The 4,506-nt window shown below is 45.6% G+C and overlaps 1 pseudogene; it reads left to right on the forward strand.

Moving 5' to 3' along the window:
* The first annotated feature begins 504 nt into the window (after positions 1 to 504).
* LOC105705524 (solute carrier family 35 member C2-like) lies at positions 505 to 3,894 on the forward strand (annotated as a pseudogene).
* The last annotated feature ends 612 nt before the right edge of the window (positions 3,895 to 4,506 follow it).

The following is a 4,506-nucleotide window of genomic DNA, read 5'->3' on the forward strand; positions in this document are numbered from 1 at the left end:
TTGGTATTTAATGAGTTGAAAACATAGGTCCACAGCAAAGCTGCACAGAAATAATCAGAGTATATTAGGAAATTGTGAAAAACTAACAAACAAACTAAATGTAAGACATTGACTGGAAACTGTTTCACAGAAGTTCAAAGACTATACATGAAAATTTATTAACCTCATAGTCAATTAGTAAAAACCAATATAAAAACACAAGGTGATCCCATTTCGCATACACTAGATAGACAAAAATAATTCATTAAAACGTTATATTAATCCAATGTTGCCAATCATATGGAATAAACACATGTGCAAGAATGGTGGAAGAGTCAACTCATACACTCTATTAGAAATGTCTGGTAATCCTGAAGTTTCCCAGAATCTACAACCTAGCAAATTTTCTCCGATGTGGAAAATTTGTTATGCATAGGCACTTGAAAACTTAAGTATGATTAGAGCAACATTTTTCATAAGAGAAGAACATAAAATCAAATGAAGCCAAAGACTATAATAAATGAAATGGATGAGCAAATTGGGTTGTCCAAGACTCAGACACCAGCAGGTATGAAATATCCCTAGGGGGGAAAAAAAACAAAGAGATGCCAATTCATTTACTTCCTTTCATGGAAAATGCAAAAGAGGCAACGTTAAGTAAAACACTGCTTGGTGACAAATAGTAAATAGTAAAGCCATAAAAAATATCCACAGAATGATACATAGTGGTCACCTCTGACGACAGAAGTCAAATGAAGTCAGGGTAGAGTACCACAGGGTGACTATGAAATGCCCAAGGTCTGTTCATTGCTGCGAGCTTCTAGTCTAAATAACTTTATATGATGTTTATCTAAATGTAAAACAAACATTTTACGCATTTTTTTCTGAATAAAATATAATGTGTTACACATATATAAAGAATAATTTAAACACTAAAACTATAATTTATTTATTTGTTTATTTGAGACAAAGTCTCACTGTCACCCATGCTGGAGCACAGTGGTGCAATCTCGGTTCACTGCAATCTCTGCCTCCCGGGTTCGAGCGATTCTCCTGCCTCAGCCTCCCCAGTAGCTGAGATTACAGGCATATGCCACCACGCCCAGCTAATTTTTGTATTTTTAGTAGAGACAGGGTTTCGCCATGTTGGCCAGGCTGGTCTCAAACTCCTGACCTCAAGTGATCTGCCTGACTTAGCCTCCCAAAGTGCTGGGATTACAAGCGTGAGCCACTTCACCCGGCTAAAAACTATAATTAAAAAAAAAGAAAAGGCTTGCACTTTAGGGTTGTTCCTGGAACCTATGCAATCATCGTCTTGTGAATAAGGCCAGGATGCCCTTCCAGAGACATGTGACCCAGTCACCTTCATCGCTTTAGCCAACAGCCAGCACCCTCTCAAGATATTTGAGTGATACATACTACACCAATCATTTCTATTAATGCATAATCATTAGGGAAACCCAGAATGCTAGAAAGCAGGAGACATGCCACCCATAATTATGCTACCTAAATATAACTACTATATGCTTTTTTAGTATTTTTATTTCCAATCTGTTTTAATTATTTTTTTGAGACAAATTTTCACTCTTGTTGCTCAGGCTGGAGTGTAATGGTGCAATCTCAGCTCACTGCAACTTCCGCCTCCTGGGTTCAAGTGATTCTTCTGCCTCAGCCTCCCGTGTAGCTGGGATTACAGGTGCCCACCACCATGCCTGGCTAATTTTTTGTATTTTTAGTAGAGCAGGGTTTCACCATGTTGGCCAGGCTGGTCTCGAACTCCTGACCTCAGGTAATCCATCTGGCTCGGCCCCCCAAAATGCTGGGATTACAGGCATAAGCCATCACACCCCGCCTATTTCCAATCTTTTTATCTGCACAGATTTGTTCTCTATATGGTTATAATCAATATATATATACAGAAAGTTTTGCAGTCTGCTTTTAAATTTGTATTAAACAAGTATATTTTGGGCCAGGCACAGTGGCTCATACCTGTAATCCCAGCATTTTGGGAGGCCAAGGCAGGTGGATCACTTAAGGTCAGGAGTTCAAGACCAGCCTGACCAACATGGTGAAACCCCATTTCTACCAAAAATACAAAAATTAGCTGGGTGTTGTGGCAGATGCCTGTAATCTCAGCTACTCAGGAGGCTGAGGCAGGAGAATCGCTTGAATCCAGGAGGCGGAGGTTGCAGTGAGCTGAGATTGTGCCACTGCACTCTAGCCTAGACAACGTATCAAGACTCTGTTTCAAAAAAAAAAAAAAAAAGCCCAGGTGCAGTGGCTCGTGCCTGTAATCCCAGCACTTTGGGAGGTCGAGGCAGGTGGATCATGAGGTCAAGAAATCAAGACCAACCTGGCCAACATGGTGAAACCCGGTCTCTACTAAAAATACATTAGCTGGGCATGGTGGCGTGCACTTGTAGTCCCAGCTACTTGGGAGGCTGAGGCAGCAGAATCACTAGAACCCAGGAGGCGGAGGTTGCAGTGAGCTGAGACTGCACCACTGCACTCCAGTCTGGCAATAGAGTGAGACACCATCTCAAAAAAAAAGTATATTTTTGTATATGTTACACTTTAAATACAGCATGTTTAATGGCTGAGTAGTAGTCCATCTGGCAAATGAACTATAATTCCTTCGCTGTTGTTGAAAATTAGTTATATGTTGTAATAAACCTTTAAAGGTAGGCACCCTAGTCAGAGCAGACCTGGGGACCTGTGAGCCTTGCACCCAGTTAACCACTGAAGGGGTTGGCTCAGGCTATCAGCCCCTTAGGTGAGGACTCTGCCTGGGGCACCACTGATGGTTCTGAATTATGGAGGTGAAGAGAACTTCTCTGGCCAGGTGATGTTCTTGTTGAAAGTCATGGTCTAGCTCAATCAGCACTTCCTGCAAACTGTCTTTAAGAGAGGTGCCTGTCCCCACTGATGCAGGAGCTGGGGCGTAACAGCTTCCATGGTTAGGGAGGTGGGCCCTCTTGTGACCTTTGTGTGGAAGGCAGTGTTGACTCTGCTTCTGCACTGGCAGGCATTGCCTTCTACAATGAGGGGTGCTGGTTGAATGCTCCAGCCACAAGGCCCTCGTGGTGCTGAGCTGGACCTACTATCTCAGAGGAGTGGCTCCCACAGCACTGGCAACAGCACTTGACATGAGCTTGTTCAACTAGAGCTTCACAATAACCAAATCTTCAACCATCCTCTTCATCTTCATCTTCTCTCTGCTCTCCAAGCTGGAGGAGGTGCAATGGCACTGGTCCTGGTGATTCTCCTCATCACCGGGGGTCTCTTCATGTTCACCTTGAAGTCCACACAGCCCAATGTGGAGGGCTTCGCCTTGGTGCTGGGGACCTCGCTCATTGGTGGCATTCACTGAACGCTCACCCAGACGTTCCTGCAGACTGATCTTGGCCTCCAGGATGCCATCAACAGACAGCATGTTCCACCTGCAGCCACTCATGTTTCTGGGGTTCTTCCATCTTCTTTGCTGTATGTGAAAGTCTCCATTTGTCCACGTCTAAGAAAATCTTTCATTTCCAGGACACAGGGCTGCTCCTGGGGTACTTAGGAGCCTCTTCCTTGGTGGGCTTCTCACATTTGGTTTGGGCTTCTCTGAGTTCCTCCTGGTCTCCAGACCCTCCAGCCTCATTCTCTCCACTGCTGGCATTTGGAAGAAGTCTGCACTTTGCTGTTGGCAGCTCATCTGCTGGGTGATCAGATCAGCCACCTGAACTGGCTGGGCTTCCTGCTCTGCCTCTCAGGAATATTCTCAAAGCCCTGCACTCCAGAGGTGATGGCAGCTCTGAACCCTTGAAGGGGCTGGGCTCCAGTCCCCACCTGGAGCCACTGCCCTGGAGCGGCCAGCAAGAGGAAGATGACAACGGGGAGGAGAAGTACTTTGTGGCTCAGAGGCAGCAGTGACCAGCCGAAGGGAGCAGCTTGAAAGCAGGCCACTCCCCACTAACTCTTGGCAGTAGCTTAGGTGACCTGGGTGGCTGCCTGTTCACGGCAGCTGGGAGCAGTGGACCGGGAATCGCCTGGGCATGACTGTGGTGTGGCCAGGTCAAGAACTTGTGGCTCCTGCCTCTCCCTTTGGAGCATGGTCAAACAGAGAGGGTGAGCACCAGGCCAGCTTGGAACCTGGCCAGAGCTGGGCCCAAGCTGTGCTGGAATCGCAGCAGGAGAAGCGAGTGGACTGGTTCTTCTCAACTATTTCCCAGATTCTGACAGCCAAGACTCATTTCTGAGGCTTAGCAGCTTTCTAAGGGGACTGGGTTTGGACTGCAGAGCAATTGGGCAGGGGACCTGGAGAGGCTGGGGCCCTCATCACCTGGGCAGCATTTTTTTTCAGAGAGCACATTTATTTATACCTTGGAAATACATGGTTCACGGTCCAGAGAAAAGGAACAAAAAAAACCTTCATAAGCATAAAAGTCTCTCCAAATTTAGGATTATTCCATATAACATTCCCATGAAGCAGAGTAATTGGATCAAAAGGCATGAACACCATTGAGGACCAGTACACATTAACAA

Source organism: Aotus nancymaae, unplaced genomic scaffold (assembly GCF_030222135.1).
Source record: "Aotus nancymaae isolate 86718 unplaced genomic scaffold, 86718_ANA_hifiasm-v0.15.2.pri h1tg000058l, whole genome shotgun sequence".
NCBI lineage: Eukaryota > Metazoa > Chordata > Mammalia > Primates > Aotidae > Aotus > Aotus nancymaae.